Raw genomic sequence first — 15,109 nt, forward strand, 5'->3', positions numbered from 1 at the left:
GCGGGTGTGTAGGGGGGTGTCGGGAGGGCGTAAAAGGTACAACGCCAATCGCGGAGTACGCGGGGTCCGCGGGTCCGCCTACATCTGTTGGCTCCATATAATCGTTTATACGGGCGAGCCAGCTGATGCCGGCCCCTGCCATATAACCAACTTGTATGCAAATTATATTCATGCAATGGGATCTCGTACGATTACGTAGCCGGTACCCGGGCGCGAGTTTACAGCGGCAACACGCGTATAAACCTCCGCCGGATAGATAGCCGTGTTTCCGTACGGGTGTAAGTGAGCCTTGCCACCGGCTCTGTTCGCGCGTGTGTGTGCGCATGTTTGCACGTGTTTGCGTGCGCGACTCGGTGTTCCCACACGTCCGTGTCGCCCCGTGAAACGTTTTCTCTCGCTCGATCCATCCCACCGTCTCTCTCGCTCTCTCTCTCTCTCTCTCTTCGTCTCGCTGACCAAGGTGCGAACGCGAGAGAGAAAGCACGCTCGCAAGCCGAAACAATGTTGCTCTGTCTCTCGTTATGCGCGCACACGCTCGTCCGCCCACGGAATAGTATCTGGCCAGTGTTCAATTATGTACCCGGAGCCCCGGCCGCTCACCAGTAATTTCCCGAATACCGCGATAATCGGTGTTATTATCATAGCGCGATACCTGCGACCCGACTCCCACAACCCCACCCATTTATCGCCGCTTTCCTCGTGTCGTTCGCGTTATTGCTATATCGAAGCCGACGCGCCGACCCCCGCCAGACACCAGCATCCACCACCTTCCTACGTTAATTGGACGAGACCCTGTTACGGTTTAATTGTCGCTACTCTTAATTATGGCCCGTGTTGCGGACCCGACGCGACGATACGTCCCGCGCTCATATTATCTTCCGGAACCGATTCCGCGTGAACCGGCGGCGCCGCGCCGATAGCTCGTGCACGAGATTAACGCCAGGAGGTGACTTTCGGGATGTAATCCGAATCATTACATCCCGGTTTTTGATTTCGAAGACAGGGACATTCTTCGTCACCGTTTGCAATAGATTGAGTCTATGAAATTGGATGGTCACACGAAGCTTCTTTTACGTGTTGAGTTTCAACATCTTTGAGTTTCAGGTTAATCTTGATTGGATTGAAGGATTCGGGACTATTACCTTCAGGAACCCAGAGAGAAACGTTGCCAAGTGAAAACCATGTCGCCTCCATCTGTGGATACGCAAGAACGCCAGAAGCAGAGTTCCACGGGTGTATGTTATCGCCGGGGAATTAATCCGGACGAGGGTGATGCGTTCACGACAGAATCCCGCAACAATACGACAGATCCGACGATCTGCAAGACTGCAGTTTCCAGGCAGTGTATTAGCGCTCGGCGTGTTCTCGCGGTTAAACGCGGTTGTAATCTTAGAAATTGCCGTGACGTAGATCCATCCGTGCGCCCCCGTGTAATACGCGACCCTTGCACACGCCTAATCGTTGGGAGATGTTATGCAGTTGGTACTGTGCAACCCCTTTGCTTCGCCATTATACTTTCGACATTTCGTTCAAGCTGCAGAGTCAGTTTTTTCAACTATCATCACTAGACTGCGGACTTTATGCAGTTATGTCAGAAATGGGTGGGTGTAATTTCCAACAATAATGGGATTACAAGAACGTAAGAGTATCAATACATTTTTTGCAACATAATAAAACCACTAAATAGAGATATAAATTCCTACTTGGTTCCTGCGTGTCCTGCAATTAATGCATACAATTTTTATTTTGCAGAAAGATCCGCAGTCCAGTTATCAGGTATCGTAAATGTTAAAAAAATTAAATGAAGTGATCAACTATTTATTCTTTTTGACTCACAAAAATTAAAAAAGAAGGTATGAGCTAAAATCTCGTCTTCGAGCAGGTCAGCCATTTTTTCCAGCGAAGCATCCATTCGAAACGATTTACGGTGTTCGGTCATTCGGCGATGAATGAACAGTGACTCCTCACGCGAGCCCAGCCTCAATTAGGCGTGCACACGCGTTCAACTTGTTGAATGGGCTACTGCCTCTAGAAAGAAATTTCGCCGGCAATCGTTCCTGCTAATCTCCGCTATAACTCGGCGAGCTGCGCGGGCGAGCTCGCTACCGAGGAACGCTCACTTTGCTTTGTACCATTATCATCCCGATAAACATACATCATCGCGTGAAATACGATGCGGCGCGTAGCCTCACGTGTCCCATTTCTCGTTGCCGTTATTAACCTCCCTTTAAAAGTGCTCGCACGGTTTCATAAAGCGGGGACGTTGAAGCTCGCGGTTGTAACGAGGAAATACGCTTCGCGGTGTCCTCGTACAGGGTGTCCCATTTAAATCGGTCTCACAACATTTGATTTGCTACAAGTAAGAATTGAACGATTTCGACGAGTCGATTTACTGAAATTAATTTCAACAGGCTCGTGTGAAGAACATACAGACGTCATTACGTCTCAGACAATTGTGTGTCTTTTTAATTGAATGGAATATTTTTTCATACGTGAGTTGGGTGATCCAGTTCTACATTTCCTACAAGGAAGTGTTAAGTATTTTTATCTTGGACGATTTCACTGATTTCATTGATTCTATAATTCTCATTCAGATTTAATTTTCTGATTAAAATTGAAATTTCTGTCGAAAAACTGTCAACCGAGTTCCTGCCATCCATGAATTAATATTAATGAAAAATCATTTCTGAATGTTCAAAGCATGATGCCTCTGTATTTCTTAGTACCTACAGAATGGTGTAGAGCAGAGGTCCGCGAAACAATTTTGACATTAACCCTAATTATCCCTCAACTTTTCGCTTTTATTCAAATCACTCATTTAAGAAAAATCCTGCATGTTCCAGACTTTTTGTATTTGTTGTTACTTAACTAGTTATCAACGTAACTAAACAATGATTAGTAAAAATTTAATTATTTTTATTCAACTGCAAATACATTTTTACCAATATTTATTATAACGTAGTGCCAGTAATGGATTATTGAGCCAGAAATTAAGTCTCAAGGACGACGTAAAATGCCTATGGTTCGGCAAAAAAAATGTTGTTCAAAAGGGGGTCCTCGGACTACATAAGTTTAAGAACCCCTGGTATAGAGAATAATAAAATTGCATCAATTAATACATGGAAAACAATGCGCTCCTAGTTTTTGGTACCATCATATTCGTACGCGTTTTGAACGAAGACGAACCGGACACCCTGTATTGGAGTGACACACGAGTACCGGCGAGCACGGTTGTAACGCAGCCAATAATTAATATTTCCTGCACGGCTGTGCACGGTCCAGTTATCAGGGAACATTATTACCAGGCCGCGGACGTCGGTGAACGTGCACCTCTTGCCGGAAACGCGTTTCGAGAAAAGTAACGTTTCCTGCTCGAAGGAAGAATGCTAACTGATCAAACTCGGTGGAACATTCGGGCGAGCGCGATGTTATAATTAGTGTAACACAGGCTAAGGATCCCGCCGTACCTAAGTAACCGGCAAGTGCCAACTTGGCACGCGGTGTTCGCGATTTTCATGCTCGCTTTCCGGCCCGCAATTTGTCCTTCCTTTGACGATGTTTGTCGTTCGCGCGGACAGCGGAACCGATCCAATCGGATCCTGTCTGCTACGGAATGTAACGTGTAATGAGCTTGACGCATTCCGCTGTCAGGTGAGAGGCAGTCGCTTTTGGACCTATTTGTCTCCTCCTTAGACGCTGCGTCGAGTGTTGCAGACTAACATTCACACACAAACCGACTACCCAGAATCTTGCTTCATTTTTGTTAAAGCGGTGAAAAAGTAGTTACAAAATTTATAAAAATACGTGTTCATCTTCTATTTTGTGTATGACCAGTCAATTACAAACTGCGAGTACGTTTCAGCTAATGAAAATGAAATGCATATTTGTCGCATAGGTACGTAAATATTTACATCTGTGTGCTCAAAATGAACTTGGACTTGAATCGAAAGCGTTGTTTAAAACAGTGTTTATGAAAGAAATAAGACAGTCCATGTTAAAAGAAAAATCGTAGGATTTTCGTACAAAAGAGCTGTATAAAGAAAGAGACACACAGGCAAGTCTGTCCAATAAGAAACTACGAAAAGTTCCCCGGAGGACCAACATGGCGGCAATGTACCGCGCGGCGCCGAGCGTGTTAAGGGTACCGCTAATTACCTCTCGCCCGCAGCCTCCTCTTCCTGGACCAAAGGAACAGTCACCGAAATATGCGTGGTTTCGCCGGAATGCCACGGAGCCTGGCGAAGGAGATCGTTCGATCGCCATGCCAGCGATCTCTCGACTTCCCCGGTAATGCGTCTTCCGCGGCGGCTAATTGGACGGAGGTCGCCAGCGTAGGAGATAATGGATATTAATTACCGCGTCTTACTTTCCGCGGCATTAAACATTTTCTTGAAGACGGGTGGACGGGTGGCCCGAGGGGGTGTTCCCTGTTACCGCGAGGGGAGGATGGGGGATGGTTACTCGGGTAGAGGGGTTGGATTGCGGCTACCATCCCTCATTGTTAGCCCCTTTAAAAAGACGCCGTCCCCCGTTAAGTATAATAAGTACGAAGTCTCTGCCGCTTTCCCGTTCCCGTTTCTCGTCCTCGTCTTTTCACAGTCCGGCCACCCTCTCCCGTTTCCTCTCCAACCCCTTCCTCCCCGCCTCCAATCCGCGCGTTCCTCTCCTTATAATCCATCTAAATTTTAAGAGCGGATCAGGCGAATCCCCCGGAAAACTTTGCCACGGAGTTGCCGCGGTAATCCATTTAAATAATTCCCGTCGAGGCAACAGCGCGAAAGGGGTTTTCTTCCGCGTTCGGTGTCGATCGTCCTTTCCCACCCAACCCCCTCCCGCCCCGTTCGAAACCAACCCCCGACGTCACTTTCAACGGCGGACACCCTCGACAGAGCTATCTCCCGAGCTGGAAGAAAGTCGCGGCAGATTCGAGCCCCGTCGAATCCACCTCCCATCTATCCCGCGATTCTTCTGTGGCTCACCAACCCCCCCGACAAAGCCCTACCCGCAGAGCGACGGGGTTCGTTGCCCGGATAAACAGGGACGCATTGCGACGTCCGGGGAAATGCCGCGGAAACCTGACGAATGGTGTCTGTTGGAGAACCGTATACTTCATATTTCAGCTTTGTCGAATTTCCCCGACGCCACGCGCTTTATTTTTATCGCGACTTCCTACGTTCAGGAACAGGTCGCTACAGAAGAATTCATGAAAATTCACCAATCTGATACCTTCGCGTATTCTGCGAACCCAGATACACATTTCCCGGGTCGGTTCTCAAACGATTAAGTTTCTACGAAACACAGACCAAATATGAATCGACTATATGAAGCATGGGGCAGTGAACGTCACCGTAACTTTTCCTCCGACGAGTGAGAGCAGCAAAGTGGAAGCTACCAAGATGCTTCGAGCCGGTAAACGATTCCCCGAGCGGAGTCTAGCAGCACCGAGTGCAAAAGGTGAGTGAAGAGGAGCGGGCCCGGCGAAAGGGTTAGAAATTCATTTGTCTAGCCTTGTATCCAGCGGACGTGTTACGGCTCGTCTCTTATTCCCGGTCTAATGGATTGCGAGGCTAGGCACCAGGGGAACGAAGTTGTCAGCGGCTTGGCGCGCCGGTTCAAAGGCGATCACAAAGAGCGAGAGAGAGAGAGAGAGAGGGGGGCAGGTCGTTCGAGCCACTCTTGTCTCCTAGACGAAGGGGCTCTCCTCATCTCTCGCGGTGTGCTCTTGCTACAACGGCGACCACCGATAACTCATCGAGACCTCTGCCCTTACAACGAGGCACCACCGTGAGACGCATCCAGCCTTGCTCCGGACCCAGAATGATTAATGAACGGCCGCGAAATCTACTCGGATTAGCGTCGTCCGGCGCGGCGTTGCCCGGGCTTGTTTCTCCGCGCAACTTGTTACAAAGATTCTTTTCATCAGTCATCGAGATATTTCTGGGCCGTTTAATGGACCGGACACGCTGCAGGAAATGTAACCGTGCTCGAGAGGGACGCTGCTCGCTTCTGGTCGGCTAATAATCCGCTGACCGCATTGTTCGGTTGCAGGCTTTGTCTAGGAATCTAATTGATCATTTGCTCGATGTCCACTTTGGGTAAACTGCTTGTTAAAATTTTGTCGGGGTAATCGAGGACCTCGGAGACCTGACAAGTTTTAGTAAAATTATTGCATCTCATGGTCAGAAAGAGAATTAAAAAATTTATTACGCAACAATCCCGAAACAATATTGTTGCTTTACAACCGAATGAATTTTGTGTACAAAAAATAATGTGAACTATTTTCCGAAGAATGTACCAGGTATTAATCATCACGGTAGCCGAATCGCCGAAAGGCGAGTTTCAAAGGGAATTTATAAATTGAAACAGAGGTATTAGACTAATCCAGGCCCGTCAGATCGGTCGCCACGGAGGCTCGGTCGGCTCTAAACGAGGCGAAACGGGGAACATCTTCATCACGGTTGGCTCTGATTCCATTTATAGCGTTCGTGGAACGCGATAGGCCACGATCAACCGGCATCCCGCCGATTAATCTTTATCAAACGGTCCGCGTGAGCCTCGATCGCGATCGTTTGAAATTTGCCAGACAAATTTCGCGGGGTTTGTCGAGCGCCGTCGTTTGATCTCCGCCTGTCCTAATCCCATAAGCAGGCACCCGGCAATTCGTCGACGTTCGTTCCTCTCCACCTGACTTCCTAACCTCCGGGTAACTGGCGAGCCAAAGCCCCCCTTCGCCGGTTGATGGATGGACCACGGTCTCGTAAAATATACGCGTACCAGCGTCGCGTCGCGTCGGCCTGAGGGGCGAAAGCTCACTCGAGCGTCGCGGCGCTAGTTTACGCGGCGACGACACACGTTGCTGATGCCATTCGAGGCTTCGAAATAAAAGTGGACGGCTAGCGACGACGTCAACCGTGACTCAGATACGCCAGACTACTTTTCTCGTACTCCGCAATGCCAATTATACGGGCTAATTGGGTCCGAAGTGGTTCGGATAATCGAACCGTGTGACACGACCACGGTGACGTAGAAACAAAACAATTTAATTAAGGTGGGGTAAGTCCGCCCCCTAGTTTTTACAAAGTTAGACTTTAAATTGATGTATTTTCAGTCTGATATGTAAAAGCTTAACGCTCTTGGTATCAAACTTTTGTCGAAAATGGGGCAAGTCCGTCTCTGAGAGTTAAAAATGCTTTCGAACCTTGTTTCAAGTGCTACGGGACAAGAAAAGAATGATTAACAAGCCTGCTTTGAAATGCTTCTTATTGCATTAAATTATATTATTTAGTTTTATAGTTACTCATACGCTACGGACTTACCCCACCGTGATAGTACGGACTTGCCCCGTGTAGTAATATTCACGGGGCAAGATCATCTTAGTGTTTTTCTCAATAAATTTTAAAAAATACTAATAAACTTACATCAATATTTGTTGTACTTACCTAAAATATCAACACAGAATATATTAAAAACTTGTAAACTATTGCACGTTCAGGGTAACCTCAAAGTTGTACGTGTACCTCGCACGTGACTGATTGGCATTGGTTGATTTAAGCGTGGAAAACACCTTTATCCTTGGTCGGCATCTATGTAGAATAGTTCATACTAACTTATACTACATTAATAAATACAAGCTGGAGAAAAATTTCGTTCATATTATAATAAAAATAATCAATTAACGGACTTACCCCACTCCACTTTATTGTAGTAGCAAATGAAGAATTTTGTTCATAATAAAGTTACTTGAACAGAACATCATTGGTACTCGCACGATCTAGAATAGTTAAAGAAGTACTCCCTGTGATAATCTTCAATTCTTCACTTTTGAGTACAATGTTGAAATTATTTTAATTTTGGGGAATTTTGGGGAAAGGTTATTCGGCAGTGAACGTGTTAATATCTATGGGACTTTTGAGGGTGGCGGCTCAGAGTAGTGAAGCGTTGAGCAATGTATCAATCGCTTAACACGGCCGATTAGCGAAACAACAATCTTCCGAATCAAGCCCATCGCTAGACGTCTGTCTTCAAGTAGAAGCAGCCGCATAGCTTGTCGCGCGATGAGACCAGGAGGCGTCGCGCGTCGTCGTCGAAGCCGTCTCGACGACGGAACTATTCCCGTCCGCGGGTCCCATGAATCTTTTCCACGGTCTTGCCGTGGTGAAGCGGCACAAAGCCTGCACGGGCCTCGACCGGGCCGTCGATGATTTGTGATCGAGGCGTACCACGGAGGCGTGAGCGTGTCGCACGCTCGGTCTACGCGCGTCGCAGAGCCGAATTCCCGCTCGACGCCCATCCGCTTCGAAACGGCGCGGCTTGTAGGTATAGTATACCTCGACCCGGTGTGTTTCGCGTGCTCTCGTCACGTTGAAAACGCGTCGCGTCGCGTCGCGAGACAGACACGTGTTCCACGCGCCTCGTACACCGCGTTCCGTGACCGACAAGCCTCTCTAGCCGCGCTTTCATCGCCAACAGTCGCGGACACCGCGATTCTTTGATGTTTCGGCTAGCGGGCCGATCCGAGCTCGATTTTTTGTCGTTCGAAATAGGCGCCGAACACGCGAGCACCGGGACGATGAGAGTGCCCAGCCCGTGTCGATTTTGTAATCTTGGGCCGTCGAGATCCGTCCCGATTCGGTTATATTTAACGACGCGGTGATTCAGAGTGTCTCGAAAGGCTATTTAATCCCCCAATCGATTGTTTCGCACAGTTAAGGGAACATTTCTCTGCTCGTCTAGATCCAGGCTCATGTCTAAGTCTAGATCAATCAAGAGTTACGAGGACTAGAATTGCGTCTGTGGATCTTCTACATGACTAGGATTTAGAACTAGGTATGGTCCTAGAATTAGGTCTAGGTGTCTGCCTAAAATCTAGGAATAACCTCTTACAAAATACATAGAGTCTGACAAACAGTTAGGACTAGCCTAGATCCAGCAGGTTTAGAACCAGGTATGATCCTAGAATTAAAAAGTTAGAGCTTTATTGATTTAGAATGTAGAGCGAAGTTGAAGAGAAGTTTAGAAGCAGTTGAGCATGACTAACGGTGCCGAAGTCGACAAACATCGCATCTCTTTCACCGAACCTAAAAATAGTCTGATTCCGAGTGACAAGGAAAGCATCCAAATGGCTACCAGGTGATCCCCGGCACATTTATATTTGCCGCGTTCTTTCCGCCTAATGCGACTCTGCTTCGCACTTAAGAGGACCCTGTCGTCGAGCTGTAAGAGCGGTATTTGACCACGACGCCGCGCGTAAGCCGTGTGGCCGCGACCCCTGTCCTCGAGGATTTGCCGCGAGAACCCTTCTTGGTTTCGTAGGTGATCAGTCACCGGTACCCTCGGATTCCAGATGGAGGGCAAACAAACTTACCGAGAAGACTTGACCAAGGTGACGGGCCCCGCAAACGACGTGTCGAGCTTTTGACGAATTCGATGCGGAAGTTGCTCCGGTCGGAGGGTCGTCAAAAAGTTTCATCCTTGATTCACGTTCGTGTCCCTCCGTCTTGTCATCTCGTCACACTTTGCTGAACTGCCTCGGAAAGTGGATCCTTCTCCATTTTGCGCTTAGTGGAGCCTGGAAAATAATTTTATGGATTTTTGACAAAAAAGGGTGGATGTAAGTTAAAACAATAAAAATATTAAGACAATTTAAGGACGTCCATGTTATATTCAATTTATTGAAATTGTTAAAAATGGAAAGAAATTTTTATATGGTTTCAGTGTCTTCCAATTGACGAAGAAAATTTTCGTTTTGTGTGTGCGAGGATGTTTTGGAAATTTCAAGATCACCTCGATAAAATTCTGCGAGTATAAGAGACGTACGTACATAATTTTCAGACGAATACCGTACAAAAGACGTTTAATTTTCACGGTGTTTCGAGAACCGCGAGCACAATTCTCCGTCGCGGACCGATAGCGTGCAATCGTTCCTAAAATCTGACGTTGTCGCAGCACGTGCTCGGAGTATGAGTCTGGCCGGGTTTCCCCGAACGGAAATGCTCGGTAAATGTGTCGTCTCGTTTCATCGGGCGCATTCTGCGGCCGAATCGCCGACCGACACGCTTCGCAGAAAGGAAAAAGGAGCGAAGCTGCGAGAGACGCGAACGCACGGCCCCTGGAAAGGGGAGGGAGAGACGGCTCGCGAGTTTTCGCCGCTTCTTTCGTTTCCTTTCCCCCGGCTAACGAACCTATAAATATGCATCACTTTGAACTCCCGTGCGCACGCGATTGAATAACCGGAAAGGCGGTGCAGACCTCGCGAGGCGGCCCGTTTATGCGCGAGGAACGATGTCCCGATAATTACAGGGGTGTACCAGCCGATAATGAGCACGCCTCGCGACAGAAATTTAAACGAACCCGGCCACGCCTCGTGCGTGATCGCAATAAGAATTTTCCGAGACACACGGGAAAGGCTGAAGAATGCTCGCTCGAAGACCCGAGTGTTTCTACCTTCATCCCTCGACATGTTTTTCTCCCCTTACGTTGTTCGTCAGTTGCAAATAGTCCAAAGGCTTTTATTCTTGCGAATTTAATTTTTTTTTGGTCACATTAATTTTGTTGCGGATGAATTAAGAAAATAGGGAAATTTGTATCTTCTCATTGTTACATGATGTGCAGTTTGATTTTTGCAACTGTAACTCCTGAAAATCGACAGAAAGAAAAAGGAACGAAAGTTTGCGACGACCGGGGGGTGCAGGAGGGGATGCAAGAGAAGAGGCAGGCTTCCCGATACCGCCACTTAATGCCGTGGCTCGAAATTAATTAAACTTTTGCGTTCGCCGGCGGACTTGACCCGACGCGAGACGCCAGGCTGCTGGAAATAAAACGTTGATGACACGGCAACCCTGGTTCCGCAAAGCTCGATCCCGTCCAGTGTCGTTGCTCCTTAATGGGGAAAAGGTAAACGAATTCTCACGCTGTTCCATCGGTCTGATAAAATAAAACGGACCGCCTCCCCCTTTCTCTCTCTCTCCCTCTCTCTCCTCTTCTGCTCGGCGACGACGAGCCGAGAACGAGCCCGGTAAACACGGGACACCGAAATAAGGGTTGCGAATCGCACCCTGCTGCCTTTTTTCCCGCGACCGTCAACACTTCTCGCTAAATATTTTCGCTTCAATTCGTCGACATGCCGTTCGACGCTTAATGCCGCACTCAATGCGCCGTAATTTTTGTTACCTTCGTTTGGCGCTCCAACCCCTTGCTGACGCGCTTCTAATGATGCGCAAGCAATTTTACCGCTCTGTGAATGCGAATGATTTTATGCCCTTCAGTGGACCTGCAAAATGAGCTTCACAATGCAATTGAATTAGTAAGTATCTAGAACCAATTTTGAAAATTGCGGAGAAATGCAGAATATTTGCAGATGAATTTAAATTGCTAAGAAAAATGTTCAATCCCTACCGATCCTTAACAGCACAACCCAACTCGACGACGTTATCCACTTCCTCGCCTAGCCTCGACGCCGTGAGGGACATCACCGCGCAAATGACCGTGCAAAAAGTAGCATACGATGTCGAACCATCGGCAATACTAAATCGTCGCCCGCCGATCTTCACGGAACCCGTTCCCGGTCGAATTATACGCGGCCGGATCGGTTGGTTTCTTTTCCCGTGGAATACAAATTCCCAGGGCCATTCTTTGCCACGGTCTCGGGGATCGTTCGCCGGGGCGGTCGAACACAGGGGTACGCAAAACAATACACACTCGGACGAGGTGGTTTTTATTTTACTGAAATGGCGTGACGAAGCTGCGCAAGAGGAAGTGGGTACAGGGAACGAAAGGGGTACGAAAGAAAAAGGAACGAGAGGGGCACGAGGGGTACAGCGTGGCGCCACCTCGGCGGCGGTGCCGGCCAGCATCGGCGTAAAAGGCGAAGAAAACGAGAGTGTCGAAGAGCGAGAATGGGGTGGGGTAGCAGGGGTCCAGGTCCGGGCGGGGCCCGAGAGGGATGTGGCAAGAGGGAACAGGCTATAAAACAATTGACGCGCGCGCGGGGAATCAAGGAGTATCCGGTAAACCTGTTCTCCACTTTCGACGCTCGAAAACGCTGCTGGATGCTGGTTGGCGAGAGCTTGAATGAAAGAGCTTCTGCAGAGAGAGACAGTGAGAGAGCGAGAGTCTGTCAGGAGTAGGGGAATGGATTTCTGATCCCCGCGAAAATTAATCGAATAGACCGCGTCGTGAATCGTTGGCTGGAACAGGAAATACGACGCTTATTGGCGGAAATAGGGGGGACAAAGGTCTCGGGGCGACTGCATGAGCCCGCGAGATGCGTGTCGCTACAAAGAACTCCGCTCGGAGGAGTCGGATCTCATAAACTCTCTTCAGCCCGTTTTGTGATCGCTCGACGCCGCTCGAACCCCCCGGTTCCGAACCCCCCCACTGTCCCCCTCTTATTTCCTACGGGTGGGGCGGTGTGGAATGGGGAGGCAAACACAATCGGCGGCGAGCAATTTTTGCGACGGTTCGACGGGCTCCTCTTTTGCGCCTCCCTCGCGGCTTCCGCGCTGGCGCGTCCTTATTCTCTAAATTGTTCCCATTCGAGGATGAGCCGGTGGCTCGGCCCTGAAAGGCTCGTTCGCGCTTATAAATCTCAGCCGGGAGCGGTGCGGCGTCGTCGCCGTCGCCGAGCTGAGAAAGACCGGCTCTCGCTATAGATAGAAGAGATAGAGGAGGATGAAGAGAGAAGGAGAGGGGACGGGGGCAGAAACGTTTCCCACAAAGCGTTCCACCCGCCTCTTTCGCCGCTCTCTGCAAACCACCTCTTTATGGAGGCAGCCTCTGATCCGCGGATACGGGGGCCTAGAAAGAAAGAGAACGGCCGCGAGGGGGACCCGGCCTCGGAATTCCTAATTCTACGAAACCGTCGGAGAATTCCCGAAAGGTTCCATTCACCAGCCGGGGCCCGGGCATATCATTAGCACCGTTTCCAGGTACTCCGGGGGCCCGCGGCCTCGCGTGAATGGTGGGTTTAGTGACTCTGCGTGCCCCTCTTCCTCTCCGACCCCCCTTTACTCTTTCACGCGGCCCCCATGACTACCTACGAGCCTCGCCGAATTCCTCATGCTCCTCGTTTCGAGGCAGAACGGGTTCCCTCCTGTCGGTGGCTGTCGCCTGTTTGTGGGGGTTCAAGTGTTTACTACTGTGGGATTTATTGTGGAATTAACCCTCCCTCCAGCAAGGTATTTTTTCAAATACGAACTTTCAAGGAATGGGCGTTTGCAAATTCTTTGTCGTTTACAAATTCCTGCGGGAAAATAAATATTGTTTGTACTCCTATGTTTTTCTTATCTTGAATCTTATTTACTTGTAAAACCAAAATTTTCCGTATCGATTGCAAGATGCAGAATAATTGCAACGAGCTGAAAAATCCAGTAATCCTAAGGGTGGATTTATAGTGGAGCAGCGAGGTGAGCTGTGCGGTGAAAAAAAAGAAGAACAAAGAAAATGCATATGTACTTTTTCATTAGTATGTGTCGAAATGTTGTCACGAATGTTGGTTTCTTTTCACTGCGCCGCTGCTCGCAGCTCCACTATAAATCCACCCTAAATTATTTCAGCGCCTTCATTGCTTTGCATTTCGTCTACTAATTTTTGTCAGTAACGTATAAACTTCGTAATGTAGCACTTCGAAGTATCTCAACGAGTGGTGAAAGAGATTTCCGTTTATGCGCGATTCACATTGTATCCCCTTTGTCTCTCGGTGGATCGTAACGAACGGAGTAAGATCGACAACCAGGATGCCCGATTCGATCGATCGAGCGTAAAACTCGGTTTCTTCGGCGCGTAAAAAACGGAGGAGCGGAGAGGCGCAGTGGAAGAGAAAGAAAGAAAGAAAGAAAGAGAGAAGAACTACGAGCCGGCTGGAAGTTTTCTGGCGCGATATCAAAGCGGGCATCTCGAACGGCGCCAAGGCCATAGTTAACGAGGTCCTCGTCTGGCCATTCAGCAGCAGGGTTCCTTGTCGTCGTCGTCGTCGTCGTTGTCGTTGTCGTTGTTGTCGATTCGGTACGTACCTGTGCGCTTACCTGGGGCCCCGTTCATTGCGTCCTAACCCGGAGCAGAAACGACATACACTGTAAACCGGCGGGTTTCGCCGGGGACGAAACCGCCCACTCGACGACCACCGTGCTACGCTTTCTCGTTTCTTTCTCGTTCGACCACGCTCCGGACGTGTTACACGCTCCGAAGAAGAAACGAGCGGGATCCGCTTCGTGTCGCGCGCGCGGATGTTACTCTCGCCCAGCCTCCGTGTCACCTTTCTTCGTCAAAAGTCCCTTGGTTCGGATTTCAATTCCAGTGTCGCGACCGTGTCAATCGGATCGTCCGTCCGCCACGGACGAGTATACTCGTCGAGTACATCGTTCTTGTATATCGACGTCATTCAATATCTGTACACCATTTTATTCCTCACCGTCCAACAAAATTTCTGTACGCCGACTCCGAACATTTTCTCTTTTAACTTCGATCATGTGAATTAGTTAAATTACATACTGAGTGGCATCTCAGAAAAATTACTCAAAGTTTTAGGAGGGTTCTAGTATGAGACTTCGTAGTTCTTAGTCTGAAGGGGCCTATTCACGATCAAGCATATTGCGCAACAATTATTGTGCAGCATGATGTTATGCAAATCCACATTGTATTAATTAGTCAATCACTATCATTCACGATCAATCATGTTGCGCAATAGGCATTGTTGCGCAAAATGCTTGATCGTGAATAGGCCACTTAAGTAAACATTGCACCACTAAAGGGTTGAGCGGTGATGAAAGTCTAGCGACGATAGAAAGATGATCTAGTGAAACTGGCTTGATTTTAGAGTAGTCTATTTTTAGATTAATTAGTATTAGTTTAATATCCATATTTTTAGTCAGTTTTTTTAAGATTTTACTCTTACATCAATAACTGGCAGGTCCTTTTTCGTAGAAGTTTGGATATTAATTTCTACTTAATACGACTGTGACTTCACGTAAAATTAAGTTCGAACCCGAAGGGCAGTAAATCGAAGCTGCAAATACTAAATTCTTTTGCAAGAACTTCTCACGAAATGTACGATTGTCTCGCGTTTGCGAAGCTGTTTGCATAAACACGGTCGATTGACAAGGAACAGTGGAAA

The 15,109-nt window shown here is 48.3% G+C and overlaps 1 long non-coding RNA gene across 1 annotated transcript in view; it reads right to left on the reverse strand.

The window, feature by feature from the left end:
- LOC143211772 (uncharacterized) overlaps nt 1–15,109 on the reverse strand; it is a 132,803-nt gene that overhangs the window by 63,728 nt on the left and 53,966 nt on the right. The window contains exon 2 of the long non-coding RNA XR_013009531.1: nt 9,365–9,568. This is a non-coding gene — a long non-coding RNA (uncharacterized LOC143211772). The remainder of the gene's footprint in view (nt 1–9,364; nt 9,569–15,109) is intronic.

This window comes from Lasioglossum baleicum, chromosome 9, assembly GCF_051020765.1.
Source record: "Lasioglossum baleicum chromosome 9, iyLasBale1, whole genome shotgun sequence".
NCBI classification, from domain to species: domain Eukaryota; kingdom Metazoa; phylum Arthropoda; class Insecta; order Hymenoptera; family Halictidae; genus Lasioglossum; species Lasioglossum baleicum.